Source organism: Camellia sinensis, chromosome 5 (assembly GCF_055761805.1).
Source record: "Camellia sinensis isolate YWXY chromosome 5, ASM5576180v1, whole genome shotgun sequence".
NCBI lineage: Eukaryota > Viridiplantae > Streptophyta > Magnoliopsida > Ericales > Theaceae > Camellia > Camellia sinensis.
This window is the reverse complement of record NC_138965.1, coordinates 130,749,116-130,770,701: the sequence shown is the minus strand read 5'-3', so window position 1 is coordinate 130,770,701 and position 21,586 is coordinate 130,749,116.

The window sequence follows — 21,586 nt, the reverse complement described above, 5'->3', positions numbered from 1 at the left end:
AGTCCCCATCACTTCTTTGCTGGTATTGTCATATGCCCGAATCACCTGGGCAGTGGGCACAAAATTCGTGGGCTTCAACCCGATTGCATATGCTGTCCTCCACGAACACATGTTGATAGTAGATCCTATATCGACAAGGACCACTGCTATCCATTTCTCTCTGCATTTCACAGAGATGTAGAGTGGTTTGTTATGATTTGCGCCCTCAGAAAGCAGTTCCTTATCAGTAAAGGTCAACGTCGGGGAAGCTCCTCCCGAAAAGACCAACCCTACCAGCTGTTCAGGCGTGGTGTCAATTGAGAGTTTGGCCCTGTCCATTGTAGAAAGGACAGTCTGTTTATAAACTCTTGAGGCCATAAGCAGTCCCCAGATGGAGATGTCTGCTTGTATCTTCTTAAGCTATTTCAGCACAGCCTCCTCCTCGAGTAACTTTTCTTTCTGCCTCTCCGCCTCCTTGTCCTTCCCAAACGCCTCTGGTTGATCCAGGTGTGGGGGCTTGAAATACCGCCCACTCCTAGTCATATGGTCCACCTCTCCAATATACCAGGTATTATCCGATTGGTTCTGTCCCCAATCTTCGTCGGTGTGGCCAAGACATAGGTCATCGTCTTCCCAGCACATTCGGTTGGCCATCGACAAGCAACTATCCGGTTCCATTACAACCACTTCTGTGGGCGCAGCACCTCTCGTTCTTGTGCTCACAGCATATTCCGTTCCCATAGGGGCTTTGGCCTTTCTAGCCCTCTCCAGATCTTCGATCTTTTCCTGCTCAAACTGCTTCAGTGCAGCCTACCGCTCAGTATCTTTTGTACTCAAAATGCTCTGATCTTGAGCAAAATTCTTAACACCGGTGCTCCCCAACGGTCCATTCTGATTCCCGGCCATTCTGACCACTGTTGGTGTCCCCATCTCTGACAGACCCTGTTCTGGCTGAGGCCGCTCAACAATATTTGGCTCGTCACTGAGCCACCCAGTAGCTTTTGTTGACTCTTCTGGATCAAACTAGTTGATAGTCACATCCCTTGGATCCTGTTCGTTGAAGAACTGAACGCTGGCGATGTCCTATTCCTGCTCCGCTAGGTCATCTAGCCCCTGATTAGGTCCATCCTCTCGAACTACACAAATCTCTGCCCCAACCAGCAACTCTACTCTCGGTCTATCCTGGCTTGTTAAAGTAATGTAACCGCTCGGGTTGTACACAAAGCTTGTAGACCCCTCAGGCCCTGAATCCTCATTACCATCTGCCTCAGCAGTCATCCCAATTCTATCTTCGATAGTCACCACCACTGGTTCAGGTTGGGTTTGGGAGATGTCCAACATACACAAGTCAATGTTGTCAGGAATGAACACCTCCGGCTTGGGTAGGAAGGAAGGGGTGATATATATGCTAGGGTCGTATGACACAACCCCGTTTGGATCAGGTTGATGCGTTTGGGAGGTAGAGTTTGGTTATGTGGTGGGAGAGGGTTGGTTGTGACATTCGGCTTCTCCAGAGGAACAATCACCCTGTTGTCAATGAGATCCTGAATCTCATGATGCAATCAAAAGCACTGGTCGGTTTCATGACCATGCTGTTGGTGATAACCGTAGTACTTCATCGGGTTATGGTAGGGAGGAAGTTTTTCTGGTAAGGGCCGCACCTCTGGGGGCTTCAGGTGCCCTTTCTTGATCAAAACCCCCAAAGCCTTGGACAAAGACATGTATAGTGGGGTGAAGGTTCTTTGGCCTCTGGGTGCATATCTGGCTGTTTGCAAGCTACTTTCGGACACACCGGTAAAGGGTATAGCTACAAGGGTTTTGGGAGGGGTGGTGGTGACCATTCCCACATCTGAAGTTCTGGCATCTGCAGCACTGCTTGTGCCTTCATTCGTACTGCGGTTGAATGCCTCTTGGGCTGCTCTCTTTCATGGTCAATCAGACCTTGTTTCATTGCATCCTCGATCTGCACCCCTATCTCATGTAAGTCTGCAAAGGTAGGTATGGGGAGGACGATCATCTTTGGCATGAGCTTTGGTTGAAGGTTGCGCACAACCATCCGAATCTGATCCTTGCCAACGGGCCTGATGGTCATCATCGAGGCTTTAGCCCTCAAACGGATCACAAAATCGGAGAAGCTCTCCTTCAGCTCTTGCCTCGTGGTCTCGAGATCACGAGTTGTGACCTCGATCTGAGTGTTGTAGGAGTATTAAGCTATAAAGGCCTCAGCCATCTCCTCCCAGCTTCTCTTAACGGAGTCCTCTAGCTTTGCGTACCAAATAGCCACTATACCCGATAGGGTTCGTCCAAGCAGGGAAAGCTTCTGCAATCTGGAGAGGCCCATTGGCCTTAGGATATCTGAAAATAGTCGTAGGTGCACCATAAGATCTCCAGACCCGTCAAGGCGGTCGATGTGCGGCATTTTAAACCGGTCCGGCAGAGTCACGGCCGAGTCGGTATATCCATCCTCTATATCCGAAATGGATTTCACGCCTTGAGACTTCTTGAAAAGCTTTTCTAGCTTGCTCACTTTTAGCGCCGTTGGATCCACCTCAAATTCAAACAGTGAACCTACTAGATTGGTGGGCGCTTTAGACAGTTGGGGTAGGATTGGGGGCGGAGCTGGCCCCGTGGGGACGTCCGTATTTTCCTGAATGTTGGCGGTCTCCCCGAGTATTGGAACTCTACGTGGGAGAGGAGGTGGATGCGAAGCAAATGCTCCGATTTGCTGTTGTAGCCTAGGAATTAACTCTGCCTGTTGGGCCACTACTTCTGCTTGACGTGCAGGCACTTCTGCCTGGCGGGCAGTAACCCGCTGCATGGCTTGTATACTTTCCTGGAGCTGACGCATCATCTCTTCCATACCTGCCATATTGTGCTGGTCTATCTGAATAACCGGTATATCTGTTTCTGTGGTAGATTTGCAAACCTCAGTCTGACTATTCCTTGGCGGGAAGGACCACTGATCTGGCAACTGCTGTACCGATACACTGCGTCTTGCTGACCTCCGTCTAGTAACCGGGGGTAAAGAAAGGAACACTGCTTGTCCGTCTATCAGATCCTCGGATCGATTAAGTCTTCGACCTCTAACCCAGAGTGCTTGAGGAATATCTGCCTGGTCGGATGCAATTGTGCTAAACTACCTTGCAAAAAGATAAATAAAGCATAATAAGGAAACATACAACCAGAAAAAAAAACGGACGGCATAACGGCTAAAATAAAGACAACACACAGTTGACATGATAACACACAGTTGGCGCTTGTAAGCTGAATACACTGTTTACTGTGCCCAAATCGCTACCCTAGATCTGATACCCTCAGGTAAAACTAATTCCCGAATATAGATGCCCTCAGGCCTGATACCCAAACTTGCAAACTGATACATGCATTCCTGTAGAGGCATACTTTAAAAGCACATAGCAAGCAAATGAGAACCAGAACACCCCTATGGAGGGGTAGGGTTTCCCTGTCCTATTTTGTTAGGAGCTAGGGTTTCACTAGGCACGCAGCGGTTTCAAATAACCTATAATCGGGTAAGCAACCTGTCCTAGTTTGGAATAGTTACTATGGATTCTGATATGCACTTGGTCGAATGGTCAAAAAGGGTACCCCGGTAAAAAACTGGGGCTTGTGTTCCCGTTGTGGCAGAGCCCGTAACCAGTCTACCTTATGGCACACAGCCTCCGGCAAATCGTTCCAGAATAGCAGACGGCGAACACGGTGACTTAGGCTAACCAATGCAAATGCAATGCAAAGAAACACATAACTATAATAAAAAATATATATCATGAGTTCGAGTCAAGTTCTCTAAGTCCCTAGTAGAGTCGCCAGAAACTGTAGACCGCCCCCGAGAACCCCCGCTCTCCACACCGCAGGGGCGCAAATTCGTTTTGTTCTGAGTCTACTACAGTTCGGACTCAATGTCACAGTTCTCAATCTGATCTAACAAAGTGTAATGTAAGATTGATAAATCACCAAAGAGTCCAAATCCAGCAAATAGTTTTGGAAAACTAATTTTAATAAAGAAGTGCCAAACATGGACTGCTTTGCCAGATACAGAGTCGCCACCTAAATGTTTTATTTTGGGAGAAATTTAGGAAACCCTGTCTCGTGCCTAAGGCCACGTGTCTGTCAGCACCAAGTTGCCTCAGCTCAGGAACTTGGGTACGAGAGGGGAAGGTCATGCAATGAGCACCCCCGCTCGCCCGATCAAAGATCAGCCTGTACTAAGCATGATATTTTGTTTTTGAAAACACATGTGTTCTTATTCCGGTTGTTAACCTAGAATTACTATGTGATGCGCACAACATACAAGTATAAACTAGATCGCCTAATTTGGAACAAAACATTGCCAGTTTGTTTGTGAAAATGATTTGAAGTTTGCTACTCGCAAGTAGGCTAAGTCGCGGATTTCAATGAATTGTTTCAATTCAAGCAATGCAAACTTCATCCACAACCATTCAGGCAGTTATATCAAATAAGCAGTTAGCCTCATGGTAAGCATGCTTTCATGGAAACATTAACACACATGCAGAATGCTAAAACGTAAACACTCACAGTGTACTCCGAGCCAAAATAAAGAACTAGTTAGAAATCATGCATGATCCTAGTTCATGTTAAGATGGCTAATGCAACACATGCAAAAATGTAACTGAGATAAGCTCGGCTATGTAGAATGGCATATAAATACAACTTGGTATATGTATTCAGCTTGGAATTGAAATACAATGCAGTTAGTATGATGTGCCGAGCCCGGAGCATGAAAAACAGATGAATGATGCACGCATGCAAGCATAAGGATGCTAATCGAAACATGCCCTAAAACTAACCATCGTAAGCGGTTAAGTAAAAGGGAGAAATAAATGGAAAAGCTAACTAGCTAATCTAAGCTAATTAAACTAATTATTACATCACAAAACTAGCCAACTAACAAGCCAACTAATTAAGTACAAAACAAAGCTAATTAACTAACAAGTTAACTAACTAGTTATTACAACACAGATGAGCAACTAAACGCATTAATTACTTAAATACAGAACCAAAGCATAAACTAGCTAAGGAAAGCATTAAAGAGAGGTCCTCGGGATGAGGAGTGCATGCATGCTCAGTCGCCTCGTTCGGAAATCCGTCACGATGCCCCAACTTGCCTCTGTTTGCAATTGTTCTCAAAACCTGGCACCAAGCTCCAGAAAGCTTCTAACTCACCTTGGGGACCTGTGTGAGGGTTGCTGACCACCTAGGGGTATTTCCAGCCACTGGCCGACCACTTTCCATTGCTGCAGACTAGAAAAATTGGTCGGCCAGCTAGTTTTTCTGGTCGGCCGACCAGTTTTTTGCTGCACTTCTCCAATTTGTTGCAATAGAGAGCAAGAAAGGGCATGGCAATGTATTTGCAAGATATGTGTGCACAACCATCCTCCCTACATTTCATAAGCTCAAGGGAGTGTGCTTCTCGACCCTCGGGCCACCAATCACGCATCTCGATGCATGATGGCCGAGAAGCCAAATTGCACAATTCAATGTAAAATGAATGCACACATAAACACATAAAGCCTAGAACTCTATCATGCATGATCAAAAGCGTCGGCGGCCGAGAATTGAGGTATGTTTCATCACTTCAAGTATGAAACGTCCCTCGTTCCTCGTATTTGGACTAACACCTAATCCAAACAAATGCAATGTGACTCAAGCATACAAACATGCAATGCAACTTAAGCATGCAGACATGTAAAGCAAGGCATGCAAAACGCAATGCAACTACATGGCATACACAATGCAAAAGATAACATGGCATACGCAATGCAATGTAACATGATCAACTTAACAAAGCTAATGACATGTAAACAATGCTAATGCATGCATACACAATACAAGGCAACATAAGCATGCAACAACCTGATGCAATGTAACAACATTCACATAACATGCTCGATGGACTTAAACCAAAATGGAAAGACCTTAGTCAAGCCCAAATCAGTGGCCATAACGCTAAGAAATGAAGGCACAAAAGCATATTCAAGCATGCACATGCATTGACCTATCCACTAGGCCAAAGAGCACAACCCTCAAGAGTGCTCAAAGAGTGACAAATGTGGAGTGTAACAACACTATACGCACTGAAATGAACCGTACATGCAATATCGTGCCTGCAAAAGAACGAACTCAATAGGTACAATATAGTTAGAAACACATGCTCAACATTGTAACATGATACAATTCCAATGCGAGATAAACGCATGCATACGATGCCGATGGAAACATGCATAGCAATGCAAGTGAAAAGTGCATAACAATGCAAGTGAATGTACGTGTAACAATGCCAGTAAAACATGCGCGACAACGCAAATAGAATGCATAACAATGCAATGAGTAGTGTGCATAACAATGCAACAAGTAGTGTACATAACAATGCAACAAGTAGTATGCATGACAATGCGCTTAAAGTGTGCGCGACAACGCAGGTGGAGAGTGCATAACAATGCAGCGAGAAACGTGCATATCAATGCGAGCAAGTGGTGTGCATAACAATGCAACGAGACGTGCATAACAATACAAGAAAAGTTCAACTTTAATAGTATGTTCGAAACAAAACACCGAATAAGGAAATACAAAACTTAACGAGACTAATTTAGCCGGAACCTCCGATTTACCTTTCAGAGGGGTCACAACGTACCCAAAAAGAATACACCTTGCTTTTGATGAGTAACGATGAGCCACGCATCGAAGACTTGAATTAAAGTTCTCGCGGGGACAATTTCGCGCTGAAAAATGTACTTTTGTTGTACTTTCTCGAGAGCCGAGGACTCCAATCATCACCAAAATACAAAGGGAGAACAATAGACCTTGGAGACCATCCAGGAGGGCTGCCGACCACCTACATCACTGGCCGACCAGTTGTTGACCACTTAAGTGGTCGGCCGACCAGAAAAATTGGTTGGCCGACCAGTTTATGAAAATAGGGACAGTTTTGTCTTTTCAAGGCCGGATCTTTAAGTGGACAACTCCAAATCACTTTTGCTCACACCTCTAAGGCCTAAATCAACTTCTCTTCCTCCCTAGACCATTCTCTCTCAGATCTGCACTTTATACACGTTATCCAACGCCCCACGCGAAGTTGTTTTGCGAAAACTTTTGATTCTCTTCGTTTTGAACCGATTAGAATTTGTTTTCGGAGCTTCTTTCTCCATTTTCACCACTTAAGGTACGTTTGTCTCGAAGTTTAACACCTTTTCCCAGGAGTTGACTTTTGTTGACTTTTTCTCTTCCCGAGAGTTGACTTTTGTTGACTTTTTGCAATTTTGGCTCGTTTCGCTCATTTTTGCATCTTTTGCAGATTTCTTCAGATGGCCGGCCATATTCCGCATGACGGGGGCGCTCCACGGGTAGAGGATGAGCCAGACATTATGTCGTTGCCGCCTAAGATACGATCGTTCGACCCGAAAAGGCACCACCCACAGAAGCACATCCTTCCTCCTACCACCTTCCATCATTTCACCGACTTTGCGCGATGAGCACCCGTAGACTTGCTGCTACGGGAGCCCGAGTCTGACCTATCTCATCATGCGCGAGAGGTGCGTACTTCATTTTACATTTTTTGCGATGTATTTTTCATTTCTTCAACATTTCATGTTTTCGCCATGTATCATATCTGCTCGTTCTGAACACATTCACATACACAACACTTACTCACTCGTTCTGAACACACAGTTCATACATAGCACAATACTGACTTAACACACAGCTCACAACACAACACTCTGTTAATTTGGCACACAGCTCATTTTGGCACACAGCTCATTTTGGCACACAACTCATATTGGGCACACAGCACATTCGGGCACACAGCTCATTTGGGCACACAGCTCATTTAGGGCACACAACTCGTTTAGGCACACAGCACACTACACTGCTCAATCTAAACACGCAGTTCATAACGCAGTTTTTGCTCAATCTAAACACATTGTCCACAACGCAGTATTTTGCTCAATCTGAGCACACAGTTCATAACGCAGTATTTTGCTCAATCTGAACACACAGTTCATAACGTAGTATTTGCTCAATCTGAACACACAGTCCATAACGCAGTATTTTGCTCATTCTGAACACACAGTTCATAATGCAATTTTTGCTCAATCTGAACACACAGTTCATAACGCAGTTTTTGCCCAATCTGAACACACAGTTCATAACGCAGTTTTTTCTCAATCCGAACACACAGTTCATAACGCAGTTTTTTGATCAATCTGAACACAGAGTTCATAACGCAGTTTTTTGATCAATCTAAACACAGAGTTCATAACGCAGTTTTTGGTCAATCTGAACACACAGTTGATAACATAGTTTTTGCTCAATCTAAACACACACTTCATAACGTAGTTTTGCTCAATCTGAACACACAGTTCATAACGCAGTTTTTGCTCAATCTGAACACACAGTTCATAACGCAATTTTTTGCTCAATTTGAACACACAGTTTATAACGCAGTTTTTGTTCAATCTGAACACACAGTTCGTAACGCAGTATTTCGCTCAATCTGAACACACAGTTCATAACGCAATATTTCCCTCAATCTGAACACATAGTTCATAACGCAGTATTCAGTTTATTTTGCACACAGCTCATAACATAGGTCACAGTTCATAACACAGCATTCTGTTTATTTGCACCCAGCTCATAACACGGCTCAATCTAAACACACAGTTCATAACACAGCATTCTGTTTACTTTGAGAGTGATTACATATGTTCATTCTACCCGCAGGTATATTCTCATTTCACACGGGGTTACGGGTCGATCATTGCTAGAGAGTGGTATATGGAGCTCCCAAATACTGTCCGGCACATTGTAGATGAGGTCGGGTTTGGCCCGTTTTGTATGGGGGTGTCGCGACTTCCGGCGAGTAGGACCCTACTGGGTGGATTAGTAGAGAGATGGTGGGACACCACCAACTCCTTTCATTTCTCAGCCACGGGGGATATGATGATGACCCCGTATGACTTTTCCATGTTGACGGGCCTCGAGGTAGGAGGCCGGCCGATCCCATATGATACGGATATGGGTGAGTGGGAGGCCGCTTGGATTTATCTGCTCGGAGCTCGTCCGCCGATCGACAAATCATCAGGCAGGGTCAGGTACACCTGGTTCACCGAGCAGTACAGAAGGACTATACCTGAGACTGTTGAGGAGATAGAGCAGTATGCCCGGGGGTTTCTGACGTTCCTACTCAGGACGACACTGTTCTCCGACAGGGGAAACACAGTCGGACTATATCTGCTAAGTGCTCTGGTAGACCTATCACAGGTCAGTCGGTATGATTGGGGAGGCGCTGGCCTTGCCACCCTTTACTGCTATATGAGCGCGACCTCCCATGGGCCTAGGACCATAGTAGGTGGCTACTAGAGAGCTTGGGAGGTATTTTCTGCCCCCTTGATTTACGTTTCTGCCTTTCATTATCTGTGCATAGCATACAGCACACATTGCACACATTACATTCTGTACTCTGCATTCTGCACTTTCCGTATATTCTGTATTCGCATTCTGCACTCAGCATTCTGCATTTGTATTCTGCACTCGGCATTTTGCATTTTCTATATATTCTGTATTCTGACAGCCATGGTCTTGCCTTTCACAGCTGTGGTTTACCCCTACTTCTTGACACTCGCTCCCGAGCTGGAGGTTGAGGCCCCGCTCGAGATACCGTACTCACACAGATTCGATGGTCGATGACGGTCCAGGCCCCGAGAGACATTATTATATCTCCGACAGTACGTTGACACTGTACGGGCAACGGAGGTAAACCAGAACTCTCAGTTCTTCATGCTTTCAGCTTTGATTCAACTGGCATATTCATGACAACTGATCAATTCATGCATTTGATATCCACAGGTTACTTGGCAGCCATGGATAGCCATGCCAGGGTATTCCCGATTCCGATTCGCTGGGGCGTAGGGCGCCTCCCGGTATAGGATTTTGTATGAGGGACCAGTTGGCAGAGCCTGGTTCCTCGAGGAGTGCTTCATGCGCCAAACGATGGGCAATCCGACCCAGGAGATACCTTCAGTGCCTCCACTGAACATGCGGTCCACAGAGAGTCTCACCCCCCGGGAGACAGACGACCTTATGCTAGGTGCCGATGCAGTCCTTTTCTTAGAAGGGGGGGAGTACACGACATACGTCCACACATTCCTGATGCCCCCTCTGACAGGTGTTCGTAGCCCTACAAGGAGAGCTACTGACATGCCATCATCGAGTCGAGCCCGAGCCGCAGACATTCCCTCAACTAACAGGGTCAGTAGTTCGGGAGGTAGGGCTAGAGGGATGCCCTCGACTTTTCAGTATGCTTGGTGGCCAGATCTTCCGACCGAGCTGACGGGCTGGCAGTATGGGACTTCTTACCAGATTCCATTGGTGCCTCCAATGCCCGATCATCGATACGTCAGTGACCCTAACTCACCACCGGTATGCTCCACAGTTTTCATTTATCACTCAGATATTTAGACATTCATTCATTCACTGATGACTTGAACTTGGATCTGCAGCCTCCCAGAGAGTATACTGAGGGGTTGTTCGGGGTGGTGGCCTCACTCGAGAGCATGGTCTTGCGGAGGGAGACGCTGTTGTACGCCGTCGGCATTCCGGAGCTTTTCAATTTCCTTGTATTTATCATACTTCTAATGACATACTGAAACTGAATATTTCACTGCATTGATTCACTGCACGTGTAGAGCACATCTGGCACATCACATTCACATACTATATCTGCATCCACACACTCCATGGATCATACTTGTATCTGCATCTAATATACATACTCTGGATGATGTATTCAAATTGCCCTTTTTACGTTCCACTGTCACGGCCTGGGCCATCCAGGCCTTCTCTAGCAGCTAGGAGAGGGGACTCGACTCGCAGCCGAGGACGACGCAGTGCACCTGCCAGACAGGATGACGAGTCCAGCGAGGAGGAGGAGTCTGCGCATCCTTAGTCAGAGACATCTGCAGGCAGGGATGATGATTCTGGTTCTGCTTCTGAGGGCGGACGTGACGTCATGGAGAATTCCGAGGACAGCAACTCCGATTCAGATGGTGGTGCTAGCAGCAGTGGTGCAGAGGCTGCTCAGCTGAAGAGGATGAAGAGGGCCTCTCAGTTTTGAGCTTGATAGCACTGATGCAGATGTTCCTGCTTTATTTTCCTTTTTACATGTAGTTGTAGCACAATGTACAGCATTAGGCAGTTTTATTTTCTTCAAAACTTGTACCTTAAAATGTTGTAAAAAGAAGCAATGATCGAATGAAAATGACTTTTTGTTCAAAAAGTGTTGTATTTGTATTCTAAGTATCGCATCGCATCATTTTGCACAAAAATAAGATTTGAATGGAATTTGAACATCGTGTATTTGCCAAGTCATGTAGTGAACCAACACAACAAACTAAACAACTCAACTCACTAAGAAATAACAAAACCTTAGCAAGTTTACAACTCGATAAGCAAAGAGCAACAACTCGATAAACAAATCGTAACAACTCGATAATCAAAGAGCGACAACTCGATAATCAAAGAGCGACAACTCGATAAGCAAAACTTAACAACTCGATAAGCAAATGCATTTTGGACAAACGAAGCGACGGAATGCATCTGAAATAGAGGTAAACTCGGACCTTCAGCGCTCTCAGCACACAGGAAAGCTAGAGACTCTCTTCTGGAGACAAGAAAGAGCTGGAGACCACATTTTTGCACATGGCCGACCACTATTAGAGCTTGTCGACCAGTTTTCTGTCCTGCAGACCAAAAAAGTAGTTGGCCGACCAGAAAAACTAGCTGGCCGACCAGTTTTTCTGGGGACCTCCAGATTCTTGATACTTGTCCTCCAAACAGTGCCTTATCCTTCATAAAGGTTCCAGCTTCATGGTTCCCTCATTCTAACTTAATTTTGCATCAAAATGGAGACGTTTCTTGTCGAAAATCTCACAAATTGGATTACTACCTTGGATGGCTCGAAAAAGTTAAACTTCCGGAGCTTCGGCATATATGCACTATTCACGTTGGGCCACACCCCACTGCGTTTTCCGTTCCTTCATGTCGCGGCAATGTTTTGGAATCCGATTACACACGTCTTTAGCTTTGGTGGGCAAGAGATGTGTCCCACTTTCGAAGACTTCCAAGCTTTGATGGAGTTCGAATGCGAGGAAGAGATTTTGCCACAATACCACTTTGGCCACATCCAAGCCTTAGGACGGATGTGCGGGCTCACTATGCATGACGCTCGGTCTTTCATCCGCGATGGAGAGTTAGACATCCCCAACTTGGTTCACCGATTTTCTGATGCCGGAGACCGCGGCGATCATCACTGGTAGGGTTTTCGGCGACACGCGTTTTACTTGTGCATGCTGTCCTATTTCTTGCTTGCCTCAGGCTCCGGAGGGTCTAGCGTCCGGTTGATCGAAGTTACCCAAGGCTTAAAAGAGGGCAAGAGCTGCATTGCCATGACACTGGCTGAGACATTGATGGGTTTGGATGCTTTTCATCGCCGAGAGACGACTTGGTTCACGGAGAGTCCACTACTGTTGCAGGTAATGTTTCCCACCCAATCTCACATATATTTCTCACATCACTTAGTCCACAGGCTCGATTTTTCTCTCAAAACCCTTTTCTCACTTTTCTCTCAACGTACATCTCTCTATTTTTTAATCTCTCATTTTTCATCCTTCCCCAGATATGGTTGATGGATAAATTGAAGGTTATGGACTCATGCCCAGCATATTCAGCTCGCGGCTATTTCTTCCGGCGACGTCTAGTCAATGCCCTTGATGAGAGATGGTGGTGCGAATGGATGTGCAATCTGTCCACTACCAGTATTGCTTGGCGCTGCCCTTGGCTCAATCTGTCGGCGATGGGTTACAGCATGTCTCGCCAGCCCGAGATTCAGTTGATCGGCCTAACTCACTGTGTCTTTTACTTCCCATTTCGATTCTAGCGCCAGTTCAGACATGATCAAACTTTCCCGGCAGAGGGGATAGAGTACCCTGCTGCATTTCCAGTCCGAGGCACACAGCTAGCTCGGTATGCCACAGCATGGAGGACGAGAGAGCTTCCGGCCCCCACTCCCACTTTCAATTGCACCCTTTCTGATGAGTGTATAGCTTGGCTTGATGAGGAGGCGCAGGTTGGGCCCACTTTGGTATTAGAGGCTTCCACAAGCTCTGGGAGAGGACGGAGGAACACCTGAATATGCCCCGAATTTATTTGCTTTAATCCGTACTTTCAAGTTTTCTTTATGAATGTAATAAAAAGCAAGTTCAAGTTGTATTCAATAGGAGAACTCTGTACTGAAATCAATGTAATTGAAGGTTGTGATTACTGAAAATTTTCAGTTTGGTTCAAAAATGGTCTAAGTTGTAAAAAGATTAATTTGAGCAAAATCAACTTTTATTAAAACTTTTCAAAACCATTTTTGATATGGATCACAACTGGACACACCCGAGATCTATCACTGAGATGTATAACCCCGGATCCCATCAACTGGAAAGTTGCCCCTAGTCTGAATAGCACTGCACTGGAGATCACAACCGAGCTCTTGAATGCAGAATAGACAAAGATGACCAACAAGATCACCCAGACAAAGTTGATCGGGGAAGTGTTTATGGCTGAACTTCAGAATGAAGTTGCCTACGTATCCCAAAGATGGGAATCACGCCTTACGTAGTTCAGCTCAAGTTCACTCGTGTATTAACACTCTCCTTTTGCGCTCTAACTTTTTCTAAGGCCGCCCTTTCTGGGTTTTCAACCTTGCGAGCTCAGTTTTTATTATTTCAAATTTTATGTGCTCTAACTTTTGCCTAGGCCACCCTTTCGGGTTTTTGGCCTAGCGAGCCACTCAGGGATAATATTTCTTCAACTTGTCCATGTTGATCGGCTGGGAGAACTCTAGGCCATCTAGGTCCATCAGAACGACAGCTCCTCCCAACCAGATAGACTTGATGATGTAAGGGCCAGTCCAATTGGGTCTGAACTTGCTCCTAGGGTCGTGGATAGGAGCACGGTTGTCTTTGAGCACTAGATCCCCTTCCTTCAAATTCCTGGACTTAACCTTCTTGTTGAAAGCCCAGGCAATTCTTCGTTGATAACCCTGAACATGATACAGTGCTTTCAGCCGTTTTTCATCAAAGAGCATGAGTTCTTGGAACCTGCTTTGCTGCCAATCTGCCATAGCTATCTGACACTCAGCCAATACCCGTAATGACGAAACCTCAACTTCGATAGGTAGAACAACCTCCATCCCATAGACCAAGGAATACGAAGTCGCCCCAGTAGAAGTTTGAATTGAAGTTCAGTAGGCCCACAGAGCAAATGGCAGCTTATCTAGCCAGTCCCGGTAAGTTTCCACCATCTTCAGCAGAATATGCTTAATGTTCTTGTTGGCGGCTTCAACTACTCCGTTGGTCTGCGGCCGATATGTAGATGACTTGTGAAAAGCCACATTGTACTTCTCCGACAAGTCGATGACCTCCTTCTTGAAGTGGAAACCATTATCTGAAATAATCTCGTTCGGGACCCCATAGCGACAGATGATGTTATTCCTGATAAACTTAGCACAATTCGATGCCTTCAACACCGCGTAAGATTGGGCCTCAACCCACTTCGTGAAGTAGTCTATCGCTACTAGAATGTACTCATGCCCATTGGACCCCTTCGGAGTGACAGCCCCAATTACATCAATCCCCAAAACTGAAAACGGCCATGGCGAAGTCATGTTGTACAGCTTCGAGGGCGGAATGTTCATGCGGTTTGCATGGATTTGACATTTGTGGCTTCGCCAAAGAAAGCCAATACAATCCTCCTCCTTGGTGGACCAGTAATAACCTTGTCTACGGATCTTCCGGGCTAGCATCACCGTGTTCATGTGCGATCCGCACTCTCTCCCATGGATGGCCTCCATCAAGCGCTTGGATTCTTCAGCATCAACATATAGTTTATGCATCCCAAGATGACCTCTCTTGTACAGTTTACCCCCGCAGACGATGAACTGAGCAACCATTCTTCGAATTGCCCTCTTATCTTTGGCGTTTGCCCCTGGTGGATACGCTTCCTTTTCCAGGAAGTTCCAGACACCGTAATACCAGGGATTCTCATCTTGTACCCCATCTATGGCAGCAATCAGCTCGTAGACCGGCACGAATTTCTGTTCAGTAATGATCGGATGCATCCGGACTCCGAAAGGGATGTCTATCTGTAGACGCGCCCTCGGGCCTCTCTACAGTTCGGACTCAATTGGTGTCACGGTCCTGTATCTAATCTCATGGAGTGCAATGCAAGACCGATAAATCATCAAAGTGTCCAAATCCGGCAAGTCGTTTTTGAAAACAGATTTTTTTGAAAGGAGTGCCAAACATGGACTGCTTTGCCAGATATAGAGTCGCCACCTAAATATTTTATTTTGGGGGAAATTTAGGAAACCCTGACTCGTTCCTAAGGCCACGTGTCCGTCATCACCAAAGTTGCCTCGGCTCGGGAACTTGGGTACGGTTGGGGAAGGTCACTTCGTGAGCACCCCCGCTCGCCCGATCAAAGATCGGCCTCTACTAACCATGATATCTAGTTTTGAAAACATTATGCGTTCTTATTCCGGTTATTAGCCTAGATTTACTATGTGATGCGCACGACATACAAGTATAGACTGGGTCGCCTAAATTGGAACAAAACATTTCATGTTTGTTTATTTGAAAATGGTTTGATGGTGCTACCCGCAAGTTGGCTAAAATGTGGATTTGCCACCCTCTGGTGGGCTTAGAAAACATGATTTTGCCACTATCTAGTGGGCTTAAAACTCGCAGTCGATGAATTGTTCCAATTCAAATAACCCAACCTTCACCCACAGGCATTCAGGCAGGTATATCACATAAGCACATAGCCTCATGGTAACCATGATGTCATGGCAATGACTCACACGCATGCAAGGATGCTAAAGCATAAAACTTACCGAGTACTCCAAGCCAAAACAGAAGCTATGTTAGAAATCCATGCATGATCCTAACTATACAGAAATGCCTAATGCAATAGATGCAAAATGCAACTACAATAGGCTGGGCTATTCTAAAATGACATGTGGAATGCCACAACTAACAAGTATTCAACTCGGAATTGAAATACAAATGCAGTTAGTACGATGCGCCTAGCCCGGTGCATGCAGGACAGATGAATGAATGCAAACATGCTATCATACTGTATGCTAATTGAAACATGCCCTAATCTTGCCATCATAAGCTGGTAAATAAAAGGGAGAAAGACGTGGGGTTGGAAAACATACATCACACTCACGCACACTTATTACAGTTGTGCCCTCACTCGGAGGGTCCGAAAGAATAATACAGTCCGAATGAATAATACAGTCCGAAATGAATAATTAAATATTACAACACCCTAATTAATTAAAAAATTAATCTAGGAAAGCGAGTAAATCAGCATGCAAGCCTATGGACTGCCTCAGCTCTGTTCCGAATGATGGGAGATGCATGCTCGAATTGCCTTTGTCGGGAAATTCCTTGCGATGCCCCGATTCGCCTCTGTTTGCAATTAATACCGGAATGTTGTGCAAGGCTTTAGAAAGCTACTAATTTCTGATTTGCTGCAACAGAGAGCAACAAAGGGGCATGGCAAAGTATTTTCACATATGTATGCATGACTACTCTTCAGGGAGTGTAGTCATCGATCCTCGTGCCACCAATCACGCATCTCGATGCATGATGGCCGAGGAGTCGAATCGCACGACTCAATATGGAATGAATGCACATGAAAACACAACAAGACCTAAACTCCATCATGGGTAATCCGGAGTGTCGGCGACCGGGGAATTGAGACACGTCCCGTCACTCGGAGTACGAAACGTCCCTCGTTTCCCGTGCTTGGGCTAACTCCTATCCCAAACACAATGCAAATGAGATGGCATATACAATGCGACTAACATACAACCTAGCATACGCAATGCTATGAAATGGCATACATAATGCACGACGCAACGTGACATACACAATGCTCTAACATACAACCTAGCATACGCAATGCTATGAATTGAAAAGGCATACACAATGCATAATGGACTTACACCAACATGAGTGGACCTCAGCCACACTCACATCAGTGGCCATAAGACGAAAATGAGACCACCAAAACCAAGGACCGAACCTAAGGCACAACGTACAACTCTAACAAGGCATGGCAAGGCATGCAACATGGCATTCAAACATGTAATTTTCATCACTGAAATATGATGCAAAACGATCCCGAATCATGGATATATGGCACCCGATGCATGAGATGAGCCCCGAAACTTCAAAACTAGGCACATGTATTGACTTGTAGCTATACAAAGCATGCATTTTTTGATCATGAAGTCTAAAGACAGAGCCAAGGCAGTCTCAAAACATGCACATTTCTAGTTTAGAGCATGGCCAAAAGATGCTAACATGATGGACTAAAATAGCATGCAACATTGGCCAGCAAGCATGGTTTACATGGCATGTAAATGAAGCAAATGAGAACTCATCAAACCAGCCAAAAACAGTGAATAAAACATGCCAAAATATGCCCAAATAATCACTGAAATGCAGCCAATGCATGCAAAAAATGAGGGGCTTCTTTGGAGGGCCTTGCAAGGGGTTGTTAAGCACATACAAGATAGACACTTAGCATGGCAAAACCAACTCTGGAAATGGATTATGACAACCTTAAAACTCACAAAATTGGCCCTGAAATCAGTCAAGAAAGCATGCAAAGAAAGGCCCCTTTGAAAGGCCTTGGATGGGATTGCTCTACACATGCATTATAGACACAAAATATGATCAAAAGGGCCCCGGAGAGACCTAAGGCAGACCTTAAAACCCACAAAATTGGGCCTAAAAAGTAACTTCAATGCATGCAAAATAGAGCCCCTTTGGAAAGCCAATGATGCTAGTAAAGAAAATGAGGGGTGAGAGGTTCACCTCTCTATGATTTCAAAGCTCAAAACCTCATCAAAGCCACTGAAAATCCCCTGGATTTCAATGGCTAAGAGGCCCAAACAAGTCCAATGCAAATGCTCTAATGCATAGCCCTAAATATGAAGAGATGGAGCATGCATAGGGGGAAGATGACCCCAAACATAAATGGGACCTTAACAAAACTTGAAGAGGATGTGAAAACAAGACTTTTTCTAGTTTATATAAAAACTTGAAAATGTTCACAAGTAAGGCTAAAGCATGATGCAAAAATGGCCCTAAAAGAGAGATAGAGGGCAAGGGGTAGTAGATGGCCTCAAACAGTAAAGAGCCCTTCAACAAAGTTGAAGAGGGGCTCAAAATAAGATACTTTCTAGTTTGGGTAGAAGCCCAAAAATTCTTGTAAATAAGGATAACCAATCATGCAAAAAAATACAAATTTGAGGGAAATGGACACTTACCCTTGAAGAGCCGACCTCCAGCTGCTTTTGGACCAGGTTGGTGAGCTTTCAACCTCTAGAAATGACTTCCAAGGTGATGGAATGGATGATGGAGGTGTGGTGCTAAGGGTTGTAGTGCAAATGGACCAAGAAAGTGAGGGTTTTGGAGCTTTGAGTAGTAACAATGGAGGAGGGAGGTTATGAGCCTTAAGCAAAAATGTCTAACCCCTAGATATGAAGAGGAGGGCCTCTCTTATAGAGAAGAGAGGCCAAAGCTTCTCTTGGAAGCTTCAAAGATCCTCCATACACGTGTATGGAGGATGCACCAAATGGTCCCCAGCTGGCACAGCTGGAGTACACTCATAAAGGGTAAAAGCAATAAGCAGGCCGGCCAGTTAAAGTGGCCGGCCGGCCACTCCCCCTGGTCAGCCGACCAGGGGTCAAAAGGGTCAAGAACAATTGCTGGTCGGCCTACCCAGAAAGGTGGCCTCCCAGATGAGTAGAACACAGCCCTACGGAGAAAAACCAGAAAATGTGACCCTGGAGAGAAAAAAGCTGGCTTTTAGAGAGGGGTCAAAAGGGTCAAGATGAATTACTGGTCGGCCTACCCATATTGGTGGCCTCCCAGATGAGTAGATCACAATGGTGGTATGAAAAGCCAGAAAATGTGGCTCAAAAGTGGGAAAAACTAGCTTTCTGTCAGAAAAACCGACTTTTGGAGAGAGAAAATGAGAAAACTAGTTTTTCAGGGGAAGAGGTGGCCGGCCACCATCCTACCACCTCTCTAATAGTGAAAATAGGTCTCTACCAAAAACGGACCAAAACGGATGCAAAACGAAGGTTCGGGGCCAAAACGCGCGGTTCGGGGCCCCGAAAACAGGCTGTTAGGCACCGGAAGTGGCGTATGACCACGAAGGTGGTCTCCATGGCCACAGTGTCCCTCTAAAGGAAGGAAATAAGGTGTGTACCAAAAATCGGAGCAAACGGAGGTAGTTAAGCAGTCCCGAACTGAGGCAAACGGCCGACGGCTCCGAAAACCAGAAACTGGGCTCCAAATGGGAAAAATGGCCTACGACCACGAAACGTAGCCTACGGCCACTGAGAGATAATCTACGGGACCTCTCCCTCCCTTCGGGAAGAGAAAACAGAGAAAATAGGACCCGGTTCGCAAACCGAGACAAGGCACAGAAAGAGCCCCGAAGTCCGGAGGCAAGGCTCGCAGCCGAGACTCTAAAACCTCAGAACGAGCACAATATGCAACATCACCGAGCGCTCAACTGGTGACGTCTGAGTCTAAAGGTCGGTCAAAAATGGGGTGTCTACACTATCATAGAAGATAGAGTTGCTAATGAATCAGAGAACCTGTTGTTCTCTCTTAACAGATGAGTAAAGTTCAGTTTTGCAAACGGAGGAATCAGCACGTCCAAGGTCTGGTGGTAGATTCTCATCTTTTCTTCTTTAAATTTCTGATCTCCTTTATCTTGAGATACAGCAAGGTTCGAGTCCCCGATGACATCCAACCATTTTGCCCGTAGTTCTAGGGCGGCTCCTAATCCAGCAATACATGACTCATATTCTGCCTCATTATTCGACATTCTGAACTGGAGTTTGAATGCTAGAGGTATGCGGGAATTGTCGGATGTTATCAGCAACACCCCTATCCCATACCCGTATTGGTTTGACGCTTCGTCAAAATACATCGTCCAAGTCTCTTCTTCGACATGCAGAATGGCCTCGTCTGGGAATAGATACTCGACTGTTTCATCCCCTTCAACTGGGTGATCGGCTAGGAACTCCGCTACCGCTCTCCCTTTCACTAACTTGCGCGTCACGTACTTCAGATCAAATTCAGAAAGCAGAAGTAACCAACGGGCTAGCCTACCCGTAAGTGTTGGTTTCTCGAAAAGATATTTGATGGGATCTAATCTCGAAACCAGTATTACAGAGTGAGCTAACAGGTAGTGCCTCAACTTCCTGGTAGCCCATACCAAGGCCAGACAAGCCTTCTCCAGCAGAGTGTAGCGGGTCTCATAATCCAACATTTTCTTGCTCAAGTAGTAGATAGCCCTCTCCACTTTCTCCTCAGACTCCTGTGCGGGCATGTAGCCCATTGCAGTTTCAGTCACTGAAAGATACAGAATCAACGGTTTCCCCGGCCCAGGCGGTGACAACACAAGTGGCTTCTGTAAATATTACTTGATCTTTTCGAAAGCAGCTTGGCATCGGCCGTCCCATTGGAACTTCATTCCTTTCTTCAAGAGACCAAAGAGTGGTTCACAAGTCAAGGTTAATTTTGCAATAAATCGTCTTATGAATTGCACTTTACCCAGAAAGCCACGCACCTCCTTTTCAATCCTTGGTGGTGGCATTTCTAAGATGGCCTTGATTTTAGAAGGGTCGACCTCGATGCCCCTTTGTGTGATCAAGAACCCCAGCATTTTCCCTATTGTAACACCAAATGTACATTTCTGAGGATTCAGCCGCAACCGATACTCTCTGATCCGTTGGAAGAATTTCTGCAAGGCAGTGTAGTGGCCCTCTCTTTCCTTGGATTTGACAATCATGTCGTCCACGTACACCTCAACCTCTTTGTGGATCATGTCGTGCAATATTGTGGTCGTAGCTCGTTGATGTATAGCCCCAGCATTCTTCAGCCCAAACGGCATCACCCTATAATAATAGGTTCCCTACGGGGTGGTGAAAACAGCCTTCTCCCGATCTTCAGGTGCCATCAGAATCTGATTTTAGCCAGAAAAACCATCCATGAAAGAGAGCAACGCATGCCCAGCAGTAAAGTCGACTAATTCATCGATATGCGGCAGAGGAAAGTCGTCATTCGGACTTGCTTTGTTCAAATGCCTAAAGTCCACACATACCCGAATTCTATCGTCCTTCTTCGACACTGGAACTATATTAGCCAACCAAGTTGGGTATTCGGATACCAGCAGGAACCCTGCATCAATTTGCTTGGTGACCTCTTCTTTGATCTTCAGAGCCCAGTCCGGGCGGATCCTTCGGAGCTTCTGCTTAACAGGTCGGGCCTCTGGGTCAAGAGGGATCCGGTGCTGTACAATCTCAGGATCGATTCCAGGCATGTCTTCGTAGGACCACGCGAAAATATCTTTGAAATCTTTTAACGAAGCGACTAAGCGCTCGCGTTCCTCCGAACACAACGTGGACCCGATCTGGACCAACCGCAGG